General features: G+C 43.6%; 1 protein-coding gene across 1 annotated transcript in view; it reads right to left on the bottom strand.

Moving 5' to 3' along the window:
• The window catches only part of gfra4a (GDNF family receptor alpha 4a), a 417079-nt gene that overhangs the window by 25002 nt on the left and 375267 nt on the right, over nt 1-16810 (bottom strand). The window lies entirely within an intron of this gene.

Below are 16810 nucleotides of genomic sequence, written 5' to 3'. Positions count from 1 at the left end.
CACCCTCACCTCTGACACCCTCAACTCTGACACCCTCACCTCTGACACCCTCAACTCTGACACCCTCACCTCTGACACCCTCAACTCTGACACCCTCACCTCTGACACCCTCAACTCTGACACCCTCAACTCTGACACCCTCAACTCTGACACCCTCACCTCTGACACCCTCAACTCTGACACCCTCACCTCTGACACCCTCAACTCTGACACCCTCACCTCTGACACCCTCACCTCTGACACCCTCAACTCTGACACCCTCACCTCTGACACCCTCACCTCTGACACCCTCAACTCTGACACCCTCACCTCTGACACCCTCAACTCTGACACCCTCACCTCTGACACCCTCACCTCTGACACCCTCACCTCTGACACCCTCAACTCTGACACCCTCACCTCTGACACCCTCAACTCTGACACCCACAACTCTGACACCCTCACCTCTGACACCCTCAACTCTGACACCCTCACCTCTGACACCCTCAACTCTGACACCCTCACCTCTGACACCCTCAACTCTGACACCCTCAACTCTGACACCCTCACCTCTGACACCCTCACCTCTGACACCCTCACCTCTGACACCCTTACCTCTGACACCCTCAACTCTGACACCCTCAACTCTGACACCCTCAACTCTGACACCCTCACCTCCATACTTGCCAACCCTCCCCGATTTTCCGGGACACTCCTGAAATTCAGCGCCTCTCCCGAAAACCTCCCGGGACAAATTTTCTCCCGAAAATCTCCCGAAATTCAGGCGGAGCTGGAGGCCACGCCCCCTTCAGCTCCATGCGGACCTGAGTGACGTGTCGACAGCCTGTTTTTAACGTCCGCTTTCCCACGATATAAACGGCGTGCCTGCCCAATCACGTTATAACTGTAGAATGATCGAGGGCGACTTCTTGGTTTCTTACGTGGGTTTATTGTTAGGCAGTTTCATTAACGTCCTCCAAGCGGTAACAACACACAACAACAGCAGTCACGTTTTCGTCTACCGTAAAGCAGTTCGTCTGCCGTAAACAGCAATGTTGTGACACCTCTTAAACAGGACAATACTGCCATCTACTGTACATGCATATGTGACAATAACATCTGGGGCTTTTAGAGAGTGCAGTGCACAACTGCGCACACAACAAGGAGACGAAGCAGAAGAACGAGGAAGATACAGCCGTGGCGACGCCGAGTAAGATGAAGAAATACGCTTGTAAGTTCCAAGCCGCAGCTGCGATTGGACCCGGATAGCCTCCGGGAAGAAGTAGTGGACTACCAAGTGCTTGGCAGTGAAGATCTTCCTAAGGAAGCAAAGATTGACTGGTTTTGGGGCCATGCTAGGGAGAGATGGAAGATTCCAGACTCTAGTGCATTTGATGAAAGCACTTTTGGGCGTGCCACACAGCAATGCATCATCAGAGAGGGTGTCCAGCATGGTTAGAAAAATAGTGACAGAGAATAGAACAAGGATGGACAATTCAATCCTTAACTAAACAATGAGTAGATGAGTGTTATGTGTGTGTTTATGTGTAAATAAATGAACACTGAAATTCAAGTATTTCTCTTATTTATATATACAGTATATATATAATAAAATAAATATATATATATAGCTAGAATTTACTGAAAGTCAAGTATTTTTTATATATATATATATATATATATATATATATATATATATATATATATATATATATATATATATATATATATATATATATATAAAATACTTGATTTGGTGAATTCTAGCTGTAAATATACTCCCCTCTTAACCATGCCCCCCCACCTCCCGAAATCGGAGGTCTCGAGGTTGGCAAGTATGCTCACCTCTGACACCCTCAACTCTGCGGGCGGCGTCTTCCTGCGTTAACGTGAGCCAAAAAATGTAGACGATGCTGCACGCTGCGGCTCTCCCCGCGACGGATATACTAACTGATTAGCGATGTGCGGATCGATACTGGAATATCGATACCACACATACCAGATCTGAGCCGAGGATGTCCGTTGTGGCTTGTGCAGCTTTTTGAGACACTCGTGATTTAGGGCTATATAAATAAACTTTGATTGATTGATCTTTACACTCTAATATCAATTCTCAAATCAAAATATTGACTTTTGATACTTTAGTTCAGGGGTGTCCAAACTTTGTCCATCGAGGGCTGCATACTGAAAAGTCAAAGTATGCGTTGATATTGATATTGTTTTAATTTAAAAAAATGTAAATGTTAACAGATATTGTGTCAACTTTGTATTATAAGTGACTAAGTAAATTATTATAATTTATTATTTAGAACATTATAGCTTTTTCTAATTTATTTTGCTCTTTTTTTCCTCACATTTTTACTTGTGTTTTTCCCCATATAATAATGATAATAAAAATAATAATAACAATATGGTTGTTGAACTGCAAAAGCTGGTGTGTCAAAAATGATGTCTGTACAAATAATTCAGTTACGCATTTAACAGTGTTTATTATGATGGTTGTCATTTTTCCAAATTAATTCATAAGCGAGTATTACTTTATTTTTTAATTAACTAACGAAACATTGTTTATATTTTAGTTTAGATCAGGTGTGTCTAAACTTTTTCCAGTACAGTCAACTGTGGGGACTTGATATTTTTTTATTTAAAAAAAAAAAAATGCTAAAAACAGTCCATCCATCCATCTTCTTCCGCTTATCCGAGGTCGGGTCGCGGGGGCAGCAGCTTAAGCAGGGAAGCCCAGACTTCTCTCTCCCCAGCCACTTCGTCCAGCTCTTCCTGTGGGACCCCAAGGCGTTCCCAGGCCAGCCGGGAGACATAGTCTTCCCAACGTGTCCTGGGTCTTCCCCGCGGCCTCCTACCGGTGGGACGTGCCCTAAACACCTCCCTAGGGAGGCGTTCGGGTGGCATCCTGACCAGATGCCCGAACCACCTCATCTGGCTCCTCTCGATGTGGAGGAGCAGCGGCTTTACTTTGAGCTCCCCCCGGATGGCAGAGCTTCTCACCCTATCTCTAAGGGAGAGCCCCGCCACCCGGCGGAGGAAACTCATTTCGGCCGCTTGTACCCGTGATCTTGTCCTTTCGGTCATAACCCAAAGCTCATGCCCATAGGTGAGGATGGGAACGTAGATCGACCGGTAAATTGAGAGCTTTGCCTTCCGGCTCAGCTCCTTCTTCACCACAACGGATCGATACAGCGTCCGCATTACTGAAGACGCCGCACCGATCCGCCTGTCGATCTCACGATCCACTCTTCCCCCACTCGTGAACAAGACTCCGAGGTACTTGAACTCCTCCACTTGGGGCAAGATCTCCTCCCCAACCCGGATATGGCACTCCACCCTTTTCCGGGCGAGAACCATGGAGTCGGACTTGGAGGTGCTGATTCTCATCCCAGTCGCTTCACACTCAGCTGCGAACCGATCCAGTGAGAGCTGAAGATCCTGGCCAGATGAAGCCATCAGGACCACATCATCTGCAAATAGCAGAGACCTAATCCTGCAGCCACCAAACCAGATCCCCTCAACGCCTTGACTGCACCTAGAAATTCTGTCCATAAAAGTTATGAACAGAATCGGTGACAAAGGGCAGCCTTGGCGGAGTCCAACCCTCACTGGAAACGTGTCCGACTTACTACCGGCAATGCGGACCAAGCTCTGGCACTGATCATACAGGGAGCGGACTGCCACAATCAGACAGTCCGATACCCCGTACTCTCTGAGCACTCCCCACAGGACTTCCCGAGGGACACGGTCGAATGCCTTCTCCAAGTCCACAAAACACATGTAGACTGGTTGGGCAAACTCCCATGCACCCTCAAGGACCCTGCCGAGAGTATAGAGCTGGTCCACAGTTCCACGACCAGGACGAAAACCACACTGTTCCTCCTGAATCCGAGGTTCGACTATCCGGCGTAGCCTCCTCTCCAGTACACCTGAATAGACCTTACCGGGAAGGCTGAGGAGTGTGATCCCACGATAGTTAGAACACACCCTCCGGTTCCCCTTCTTAAAGAGAGGAACCACCACCCCGGTCTGCCAATCCAGAGGTACCGCCCCCGATGTCCACGCGATGCTGCAGCTAAAAACAGTATTATATATATTTAAAGGCAAACCTTAGTGTTATTAGTGACAAACCCAACATGGAAAGTGTGTAAATGTTGCATGCAGCCAGGCTCTAATGGCTGAATATTTCATTCTGCTGGGTTAATGCAGACTGGCATAAACTGAAAAAGAGTCTCTTCCTTCTCTGACGGTCCGACAACCGTCTCTCCCTCCCGCTTGTCTGACCGCCTTAAAACCGTCCACGTCCTCCCCGATGCCCTCACCCTCCACCCGGACTGCCCACCTCAGTGCCCCCGCCCGACTTCCTCGCTAATGAGCTACGAGAGCAATAACCACATTTTGTTTGCGTTGCTGCCTGCTCCATCATCGCCCCCCAGTGACCCCCTCCAGTCAATGCGGCCATGATGACACAGGGCGTCCTCTGGCAGGTACGCTGCTCATTAGTGTGTAAACCGCCTTGAGTCGCATCTCATGGCGAGCGCACCTCTCCGCATATGAAATATGGATGGCCTGGGAACGTAAGCTAACAAGTCGTCGCAGAGCTCGGGTTACTCCCGACTTAGTTGCGCGGCTGCTGAGATGACAAAGTGTGGCGGGCAGGCCGGTCGCTCTTGAAGGAGGAGGATTTGCAGGTTTTTGGACCCATGTCGACACGCGTGTCGAATCCCGCCAACGACCATAACAAAAATTAAAAATCGTCCTACATGGCAATCAATAAGATGTTTTGTAATGTAATCTGTGATATTTCTACTGTTTTCTAGCAGAGTGAAATAAAGTGTCGAAATATTCTTTTACAAAATGTTCTGATTGATATCGGGTTGAATATTACATTTGAATAACAAATAGAGAAGGTTAAAACATGAACTTGTACAGCATGTACAGGTAAAAGCCAGTAAATTAGAATATTTTGAAAAACTTGATTTATTTCAGTAATTGCATTCAAAAGGTGTAACTTGTACATTATATTTATTCATTGCACACAGACTGATGCATTCAAATGTTTGTTTCATTTAAATTTGATGATTTGAAGTGGCAACAAATGAAAATCCAAAATGCCGTGTGTCACAAAATTAGAATATTACTTAAGGCTAATACAAAAAAGGGATTTTTAGAAATGTTGGCCAACTGAAAAGTATGAAAATGAAAAATATGAGCATGTACAATACTCAATACTTGGTTGGATCTCCTTTTGCCTCAATTACTGCGTTAATGCGGCGTGGCATGGAGTCGATGAGTTTCTGGCACTGCTCAGGTGTTATGAGAGCCCAGGTTGCTCTGATAGTGGCCTTCAACTCTTCTGCGTTTTTGGGTCTGGCATTCTGCATCTTCCTTTTCACAATACCCCACAGATTTTCTATGGGGCTAAGGTCAGGGGAGTTGGCGGGCCAATTTAGAACAGAAATACCATGGTCCGTAAACCAGGCACGGGTAGATTTTGCGCTGTGTGCAGGCGCCAAGTCCTGTTGGAACTTGAAATCTCCATCTCCATAGAGCAGGTCAGCAGCAGGAAGCATGAAGTGCTCTAAAACTTGCTGGTAGACGGCTGCGTTGACCCTGGATCTCAGGAAACAGAGTGGACCGACACCAGCAGATGACATGGCACCCCAAACCATCACTGATGGTGGAAACTTTACACTAGACTTCAGGCAACGTGGATCCTGTGCCTCTCCTGTCTTCCTCCAGACTCTGGGACCTCGATTTCCAAAGGAAATGCAAAATTTGCATGGTTGGGTGTCATCTGCTGGTGTCGGTCCACTCTGTTTCCTGAGATCCAGGGTCAACGCAGCCGTCTACCAGCAAGTTTTAGAGCACTTCATGCTTCCTGCTGCTGACCTGCTCTATGGAGATGGAGATTTCAAGTTCCAACAGGACTTGGCGCCTGCACACAGCGCAAAATCTACCCGTGCCTGGTTTACGGACCATGGTATTTCTGTTCTAAATTGGCCCGCCAACTCCCCTGACCTTAGCCCCATAGAAAATCTGTGGGGTATTGTGAAAAGGAAGATGCAGAATGCCAGACCCAAAAACGCAGAAGAGTTGAAGGCCACTATCAGAGCAACCTGGGCTCTCATAACACCTGAGCAGTGCCAGAAACTCATCGACTCCATGCCACGCCGCATTAACGCAGTAATTGAGGCAAAAGGAGCTCCAACCAAGTATTGAGTATTGTACATGCTCATATTTTTCATTTTCATACTTTTCAGTTGGCCAACATTTCTAAAAATCCCTTTTTTGTATTAGCCTTAAGTAATATTCTAATTTTGTGACACACGGAATTTTGGATTTTCATTTGTTGCCACTTCAAATCATCAAAATTAAATGAAATAAACATTTGAATGCATCAGTCTGTGTGCAATGAATAAATATAATGTACAAGTTACACCTTTTTCAAAATATTCTAATTTACTGGCTTTTACTTGTATATAAACACATGTATATATACATATATATACACATATATATACACACACATACTGTATATATATATACACAAATATATATATACATATACACAGATATATACATAAATATATACACATATACATACATATACACATATGTATACATACATATACAAAACTCAAAACCAGTGAAGTTGGCACGATGTGTAAATGGTAAATAAAAACAGAATACAATGATTTGAAAATCCTTTTCAACCTATATTCAATTGAATAGACTGCAAAGACAAGTTACTTAACATTCGAACTGGAAAACTTTGTTATATTATGCTCATCAAACACTTATTTGGAACATCCCACAGGTGAACAGGCTAATTGGGAACAGGTGGGTGCCATGATTGGGTATAAAAGCAGCTTCCATGAAATGCTCAGTCATTCACAAACAAGGATGGGGCGAGGGTCACCACTTTGTCAACAAATGCGTTTAAGAACAACAGGGACCCCATCAAGTCATAAAAATGGGGTCCCACAGTAAATCTTTGGGGTCACACTGTTTTGAAAGCAAATGATAGATGTATGCATTATCCTGTTATATCTCACATTCTATATTGTGTTTTGGGAAAAGGTTGGCATAAACGTTACTTAATTCATTAAAATATAATACAAAAGAAAACCAATTTTTATGCATATGTAAATGTATTCAGTTATAAACATTCATTCACTTTCTTATTTCCTTCATGGATCTAACTTTTTCTATATTTGTATTTATTAAGTTGTAGGTGTATTTATTTCAATATAAAAGTGTAAAAGGTGTTTTGCTTCGGTAATGAAATGATGATAATTGTGTGCCAGGGCATACATGCATATGAGACATTTATTTAATCATTCTCACCTGTATGTAGATCATCAGTCATTTAAAAACCGCCACATCTACACTTTCATGGCAAATAATGCCAACAAACTTAGAATTTGGCAAGTTAGTTTCCATCCATCCATCCATCTTCTTCCGCTTATCCGAGGTCGGGTCGCGGGGGCAGCAGCCTAAGCAGGGAAGCCCAGACTTCCCTCTCCCCAGCCACTTCGTCCAGCTCTTCCCGGGGGATCCTGAGACGTTCCCAGGCCAGCCGGGAGACATAGTCTTCCCAACGTGGCCTGGGGCTTCCCCGTGGCCTCCTACCAGTCGAACGTGCCCTAAACACCTCCCTAGGGAGGTGTTCGGGTGGCATCCTGACCAGATGCCTGAACCACCTCATCTGGCTCCTCTCGATGTGGAGGAGCAGCGGCTTTACTTTGAGCTCCTCCCGGATGGCAGAGCTTCTCACCCTATCTCTAAGGGAGAGCCCCGTCACCCGGCGGAGGAAACTCATTTCGGCCGCTTGTACATGTGATCTTGTCCTTTCGGTCATAACCCAAAGCTCATGACCATAGGTGAGGATGGGAACGTAGATCGACCGGTAAATTGAGAGCTTTGCCTTCCGGCTCAGCTCCTTCTTCACCACAACGGATCGATACAGCGTCCGCATTACTGAAGATGCCGCACCGATCCGCCTGTCGATCTCACGATCCACTCTTCCCTCACTCGTGAACAAGACTCCGAGGTACTTGAACTCCTCCACTCGGGGCAGGGTCTCCTCCGCAACCCGGAGATGGCACTCCACCCTTTTCCGGGCGAGAACCATGGACTCCGACTTGGAGGTGCTGATTCTCATCCCAGTCGCTTCACACTTAGCTGCGAACCGATCCAGTGAGAGCTGAAGATCCTGGCCAGATGAAGCCATCAGGACCACATCATCTGCAAAAAGCAGAGACCTAATCCTGCAGCCACCAAACCAGATCCCCTCAACGCCTTGACTGCACCTAGAAATTCTGTCCATAAAAGTTATGAACGGAATCGGTGACAAAGGGCAGCCTTGGCGGAGTCCAACCCTCACTGGAAACGTGTCCGACTTACTGCCGGCAATGCGGACCAAGCTCTGACACTGATCATACAGGGAGCGGACCGCCACAATCAGACAGTCTTCTCCAAGTCCACAAAGCACATGTAGACTGGTTGGGCGAACTCCCATGTACCCTCAAGGACCCTGCCGAGAGTATAGAGCTGGTCCACAGTTCCACGACCAGGACGAAAACCACACTGTTCCTCCTGAATCCGAGGTTCGACTATCCGGCGTAGCCTCCTCTCCAGTACACCTGAATAGACCTTACCGGGAAGGCTGAGGAGTGTGATCCCACGATAGTTAGAACACACCGTCCGGTTCCCCTTCTTATAAAGAGGAACCACCACCCTGGTCTGCCAATCCAGAGGTTGACAAGACTCTGCATCTCTGGCTTCGTGATGGCCATAAGCTGCCGGTATGCTGGCACCATTGGATTTATGCAGCTCAATCAGGCTTGGGAACTTCGACAAGGGGATGTTCTTTTTAGCCAAGTAATACACAGTCCGCAGCTGGCTACTAACACTGTCTTTACTCGCCTCCTGTAAAGCTGGTCCACTGCTTCCCAGCCGATTCGGCCTACTTGTGAACTGATTGCTGTGTGAGTAGCATTTGTGTGTGTGTGTGCTCCTTTAAGAATGGCAGTATGTGGGGTGAGTGACATGTGTAAGTGAGTGGGCGAGAGAGAGGAGAGGGAGCGCTAGCAGTTTGTCATTCCGACCAAAGAGCGGAACTGCAGCGACCAACTGCCGGGTAAAGTGGAGGGTGTTACCCCCGACAATATATCGGTCCTGGATGGAACGTCTACCCCACGCTCCTCGACCACGGTCTGGGAGAAGACAAGCAGGAAAGGTGTAACATGATGTTTCTTGGTGCCTGGTGAGGCTGGATCTTTGAAAATCAGTGCACCCGGTCTTAAAGGTGTTCTTTTTCTTAGCCCATTTACATGGCGTGCAAATCATCTTTCCATCGTCATAAGTAAGCCATTTGCTGAAAAGTGGCTCCTGAAGCCATTTTTTGTTGAAGCTTCGCTTCTTGGGTTTATTGCTCGCCATGACGGAAACAATAACATGCGGGAGGCCTAATACCGGAAATTCAGCATTTGGGATTAATAAAACTTTCAGCGAATCAAAATTTTTAAAATTGCACCGGAAAGTGCATTACTTTGAAGTCAACCAATAAAAACGCAATAAACAGGGACGGAAATTTGACCCAGAAAATATAAACAAAACAAAACATTGGTGGAAAGCAATAATCGATAAAAAAACAAGCAAATCTGAGTTTTGACCCGGGGAAGGCAGGGTTGGTAAAAAAAAAAAAAAAAAATCTGTGTCCCGAGGACGCGCGGACTCCCAGAAATGCGCGTCCTTTCTGATTTCAATGCGTAAAAAGACACAGAAAGTGCGTTAACGCCAACAGTGAAAAGGTACAGAGAATCTGGAGAAATCACTGCACGTAAGCAGGCAATGCCCATGACCTTCTATCCCTCAGGCGTTACTGCATCAAAAAGTGACATCGGTGTGTAAAGGATATCACCACATGGGCTCAGGAACACTTCAGAAAACCACTGTCAGTAACTACAGTTGGTCGCTACATCTGTAAGCGCAAGTTAAAACGTTACTATGCAAAGCCAAAGCCATTTATCGACAACACCCAGAAACGCTTCGCTGGGCCTGAACTCATCTAAGATGGACTGATGCAAAGTAGAAAAGTGTTCTGTGGTCTGACGAGCCCACATTTCCAATTTTTTTGGAAGCTTTGGGCGTCGTGTCCTCCGGACCAAAGAGGAAAAGAACCACCCGTACTGTTCTTGGCGCAAAGTTCAAAAGCCAACATATGTGATGGTATGGGGGTGTATTAGTGCCCAAGACATGAGTTACTTACACAACTGTGATTGCACCATTAATACTGAAAGGTACATACAGGTTTTGGAGCAACATATGTTGCCATCCAAGCAAGGTCTTTTTCATGGACGCCCCTGCTTATTTCAGCAAGACACATTCTTCACGTGTGTGGCGCATTATGAAGCGTCAAATACGACAACGGAGACCCCGGACTGTTGAACTTAAACTGTACATCAAGCAAGAATGGGAAAGAATTCCACCTAAAAAACTTCAAAAATGTGTCTCCTCAGTTCCCAAACATTTACTGAGTGTTGTTAAAAGGAAAGGCCATGTAACACAGTGGTAAAAATGCCCCTGTGCCAACTTATTTGCATTTGCCATTAAATTCTGAGTTAATGATTATTTGCAAAAACAAATTACGTTTTCCAGTTCGAACATTAAATATATTGTCTTTGCAGTCTATTCAATTGAATATAAGTTCAAAAAGGATTTGCAAATCATTGTATTCTGTTTTTATTTACCATTTACACAACGTGCCAACTTCACTGGTTTTGGGTTTTGTATACATATACACATATATACATACATCCATATATATATATATATATATATATGGAGGGTGCTGGAGCCTATCTCAGCTGTTTCGGGCGGTAAGTGGGGCACACCTTGGACAAGTCGCCACCTCATCATGGTGTTCCTGGGATTAAAGTTAAGTTAAAGTACCAATGATTGTCACACACACACTAGGTGTGGCGAAATTTGTCCTCTGCATTTGACCCATCCCCTTGTTCACCCCCTGGGAGGTGAGGGGAGCAGTGGGCAGCAGCGGTGGCCGCGCCCGGGAATCATTTTTGGTGATTTAACCCCCAATTCCAACCCTTGATGCTGAGTGCCAAGCAGGGAGGTAATGGGTCAGATTTTGGTATGACTCGGCCGGGGTTTGAACTCACAACCTACCGATCAAGACCTCACCTTTTCTCCTCCAAACATATTGCCCCAGCAATAAAATTGAGCTGTTAGGCCACAATACCCATATTGTGGCCTAACAGCTCAATTTTTGTTTCATCTGACCACAGAACTTTCCTCCAGAGGGTCTTATCTTTGTCCATGTGATGTCAGATGAAACAAAAATGGAGCTGTTTGACCACAATACCCAGCAATATGTTTGGAGGAGAAAAGGTGAGGCCTTTAATCCCAGGAACACCACACCTACCTTTAAACATGGTGGTGGTAGTATTATGCTCTGGGCCTGTTTTGCTGCCAATGGAACTGGTGCTTTAAATGGGACAATGAAAAAGGAGGATTACCTCCAAATTCTTCAGGACAACCTAAAATCATCAGCCCAGAGGTTGGGTCTTGGGCACAGTTGGGTGTTCCAACAGGACAATGACCCCAAACACGCGTCAAAAGTGGTAAAGGAATGGCTAAATCAGGCTAGAATTAAGGTTTTAGAATGGCCTTCCCAAAGTCCTGACTTAAACGTGTGGACAATGCTGAAGAAACAATTCCATGTCAGAAAACCAACAAGTTTAGCTGAACTGCACCAATTTTGTCAAGAAGAGTGGTCAAAAATTCAAGCAGAAGCTTGCCAGAAGCTTGTGGATAGCTACCAAAAGCGCCTTATTGCAGTGAAACTTGCCAAGGGACATGTAACCAAATATTAACATTGCTGTATGTATACTTTTGACCCAGCACATTTGCTCACATTTTCAGTAGACCCATAATAAATTCATAAAAGAACCAAACTTCATGAATGTTTTTTGTGACCAACAAGTATGTGCTCCAATCAATCTATCACATAAAAATAAGAGTTGTCGAAATTATTGGAAACTCAAGACAGCCATGACATTATGTTCTTTACAAGTGTATGTCAACTTTTGACCATGACTGTATATATATATATATATATATATATATATAATATATATATATATATATATATATATATATGTCTTAATAAGGTTATCCAAAAAATAGTGCTCGATACCGTAGTAGAGCGCAATATATGTATGTGTGGGGAAAAAAAATCACAAGACTATTTCATCTCTACAGGCCTGTTTCATGAGGGGGGTACCCTCAATCGTCAGGAGATTTTAATGGGAGCATTCGCATACCATGGTTTATATAGGGCACAGAGTGGGTGGGTACAGGCTGGCCTAGGGGCGTGGTGATTGGTTCATGTGTTACCTAGGAGGTGTTTCCGTCTATGGCGGCATGTTGTTACAATTTCGCTGCGCTTGTTGAGGGATGACAGGTCTGGACGGTAGATAAAAAACAGTTTCTCTTTCAAGCATAGGTTGCATCTTTTATTACCACTATTGTAAGGTGTGCTGGATGCAAGAATTTGCCATGTTATTGAATATTCAACATTATTGTCTTTGAGGTCCCAAATGTGTTTGCTGAGTTCTGTGGTATTTCGCAGGCTTTTGTTCCTGAAAGAAGCCTTGTGGTTGTTCCATCTGGTTTTGAATTCACCCTCGGTTAATCCTACATATGTGTCGGATGTGTTAATGTCCTTGCGTATTACCTTAGATTGGTAGACAACTGATGTTTGTAAGCATCCCCCGTTGAGGGGGCAATCAGGTTTCTTTCGACAGTTACATGCTTTGTTGGTTTTGGAGTCGTTCTGACTGGGGGTCGACGGCTCATTTGCAATTGTTTTGTTGTGGTTTGAGATGATTTGTCGTATATTGTTCATGCAGCTGTAGCTCAATTTGATGTTGTTCTTGTTGAATACTTTTCTTAGGTTGTTGTCTTTGGGAAAGTGTTTGTCAATCAGGTTGAGGAATTTGTGTCCAATGTTCGTTGAGACGTTTTTGCTGTATGGGGGGTTGTACCAGATGATGCCGTTTCGTTTTCTGTTCTTTTTTGGCTGGTTTCCTGGCGTGGGTTCATAGGTGAGGGTGAAATTGTATCCGCTTTCATCAATAGTGGTAATAAAAGATGCAACCTATGCTTGAAAGAGAAACTGTTTATTATCTACCGTCCAGACCTGTCATCCCTCAACAAGCGCAGCGAAATTGTAACAACATGCCGCCATAGACGGAAACACCTCCTAGGTAACACATGAACCAATCACCACGCCCCTAGGCCAGCCTGTACCCACCCACTCTGTGCCCTATATAAACCATGGTATGCGAATGCTCCCATTAAAATCTCCTGACGATTGAGGGTACCCCCCTCATGAAACAGGCCTGTAGAGATGAAATAGTCTTGTGATTTTTTTTCCCCACACATACATATATATATATATATATATATATATATGTAAGAAAAAAATTGTTTAATACAATTCTCCCCAAACATTTAATAAAGTGGCTGGACAGGACAGATAAAACATTTTTTTAATCAATTTTTAAATTGTTTTAATCCATAAAGATCGTGTTTCATTCGGAAACATTTTTTTTTTTGACACCGCTAATACACAACATATTTTCAGTTTCTCATTACAGCATGTCTGATCTTATTTAATCCTACATCTTTATTTTATAGCCATTTTTAACACATATGTTTGTACTCAATCTGTAACACAATCAGTAGATGAATAAATGAATAGAGTATGTCAGTGAATACATTAAGTTATCGTAAATCAAAAGTTAAGTAAGTTGTGATTCCTATAATGAGATAAATAATATTATCACATTTTTCAACAATGTTTAAAATGTTTATCAGGATTCTTTTTCCTTGTGCAGTTTCTTAAAGTGGATCATTTTCGAACTTTGACTTCTTTGCTTCATCCATTCCATAATTTACTTCCACACATGCATATGCTGCAGGTCTTGGCATAGCATAGGTCTTATTTTTCTGACCTCCTTCACATCGCTACTCCAGAGGATCCCTCATATCCTCCTCGATACAGGACACTAATAGTAGCAGCACAGAATGCAGGGTAAAAATGTAAAATAGAATGATTAAGTGATAATAAAAACAAGCTGTTAAACTATAATAAACTATACAGAGCAAAAGTGTTTAATACATTTTATAACAATAAGGTAACGTGAACCACTGGCTTGTGCCATTTTTTATTTTGCTTTGTTGGCTTTTTGTGTGTCCAATTTATTAGATGTATTAGATAATTCATTGAGTTAAACTGTATGATTTCCAAGGGCTAATTATGGAGATTAATTTGTCTCTTTATTACGAAAGCTTTTTTTTGACACAGAATTTTTTGCATTTGAATTTTGTGAATGGAATTTTTTTCACCTTCCGACCTGCCTCATCACCATGGGGAGCAGCGCTTTCAGTCACTCTGCTCCCAAACTCGGGAATGCTCTCCTATCTGACAGCCGCAATATTGACTCGCTTCGTACATTCAAATCACGACTCCAAACAGACCTGCTCAGAATTGCATACTCACTGTAATTGCCTCTACACCAGGGGTGGCCAAACTTTTTGACTTGGGGGCCGCATTGGGCTAAAACAAATGTGCTCAATGGCCGATATAGCCTCTACATATACAGGTAAAAGCCAGTAAATTAGAATATTTTGAAAAACTTGATTTATTTCAGTAATTGCATTCAAAAGGTGTAACTTGTACATTATATTTATTCATTGCACACAGACTGATGCATTCAAATGTTTATTTCATTTAATTTTGATGATTTGAAGTGGCAACAAATGAAAATCCAAAATTCCGTGTGTCACAAAATTAGAATATTACTTAAGGCTAATACAAAAAAGGGATTTTTAGAAATGTTGGCCAACTGAAAAGTATGAAAATGAAAAATATGAGCATGTACAATACTCAATACTTGGTTGGAGCTCCTTTTGCCTCAATTACTGCGTTAATGCGGCGTGGCATGGAGTCGATGAGTTTCTGGCACTGCTCATTTTTGGGTCTGGCATTCTGCATCTTCCTTTTCACAATACCCCACAGATTTTCTATGGGGCTAAGGTCAGGGGAGTTGGCGGGCCAATTTAGAACAGAAATGCCATGGTCCGTAAACCAGGCACGGGTAGATTTTGCGCTGTGTGCAGGCGCCAAGTCCTGTTGGAACTTGAAATCTCCATCTCCGTAGAGCAGGTCAGCAGCAGGAAGCATGAAGTGCTCTAAAACTTGCTGGTAGACGGCTGCGTTGACCCTGGATCTCAGGAAACAGAGTGGACCGACACCAGCAGATGACATGGCACCCCAAACCATCACTGATGGTGGAAACTTTACACTAGACTTCAGGCAACGTGGATCCTGTGCCTCTCCTGTCTTCCTCCAGACTCTGGGACCTCGATTTCCAAAGGAAATGCAAAATTTGCATGGTTGGGTGATGGTTTGGGGTGCCATGTCATCTGCTGGTGTCGGTCCACTCTGTTTCCTGAGATCCAGGGTCAACGCAGCCGTCTACCAGCAAGTTTTAGAGCACTTCATGCTTCCTGCTGCTGACCTGCTCTATGGAGAAGGAGATTTCAAGTTCCAACAGGACTTGGCGCCTGCACACAGCGCAAAATCTACCCGTGCCTGGTTTACGGACCATGGTATTTCTGTTCTAAATTGGCCCGCCAACTCCCCTGACCTTAGCCCCATAGAAAATCTGTGGGGTATTGTGAAAAGGAAGATGCAGAATGCCAGACCCAAAAACGCAGAAGAGTTGAAGGCCACTATCAGAGCAACCTGGGCTCTCATAACACCTGAGCAGTGCCAGAAACTCATCGACTCCATGCCACGCCGCATTAACGCAGTAATTGAGGCAAAAGGAGCTCCAACCAAGTATTGAGTACATTTGTACATGCTCATACTTTTCATTTTCATACTTTTCAGTTGGCCAACATTTCTAAAAATCCCTTTTTTGTATTAGCCTTAAGTAATATTCTAATTTTGTGACACACGGAATTTTGGATTTTCATTTGTTGCCACTTCAAATCATCAAAATTAAATGAAATAAACATTTGAATGCATCGGTCTGTGTGCAATGAATAAATATAATGTACAAGTTACACCTTTTGAATGCAATTACTGAAATAAATCAAGTTTTTCAAAATATTCTAATTTACTGGCTTTTACCTGTATATGTATATATATTATATTCATTTATAATTGGTTATTAAAAGTATGTGAAAGTTTGACTCCTACCTTGTTTACTTCCGTGACGACCTCCTTAAAGTTTTGTAACCAATCAGAAATATCGAGCAGCTAAAATGCGCCAAACATGGTTAAGTGTGGAGAGTGTTTTGCATTTTCCCAATCATGCTTTGGGAAAATGCATGATTTTCCCAAATCATGCATTAAATGGGTGTATTTTTTTTATTGTATGTTTTATTTGATTTTTTATGGTACATTTTCATAACATCCACAAAGTTCAGTGACCCTGTCTGTTGACATTTTGTGTTGGTTGGAATTATAGTTGTTTTTTTTTTGCAACATGACTAGGGAAGGTTGTTTGCATTGGGTCGTGTAATTAAATGCTTCGCATAATAAAATTCTAAATGAAAGTAAAAGTTCTTAACCTGAAAAACTCATGTTGTCCACTTTAAGGTGGCATTGTTAGACTTTAAAAATGAATGCAATCTCCCTGAGGGTAAGATCCCGTATTAACTTCATGACGTCTGCCGGGCCACTTTGAAAAAGGCGGCGGCTGCACTTGGCCTGCGGGCTGTA

Source organism: Nerophis lumbriciformis, linkage group LG29 (genome assembly GCF_033978685.3).
Source record: "Nerophis lumbriciformis linkage group LG29, RoL_Nlum_v2.1, whole genome shotgun sequence".
NCBI lineage: Eukaryota > Metazoa > Chordata > Actinopteri > Syngnathiformes > Syngnathidae > Nerophis > Nerophis lumbriciformis.
Note: the sequence above shows the minus strand (reverse complement) of the source record. Positions and strands in the feature narration are given on the sequence as shown.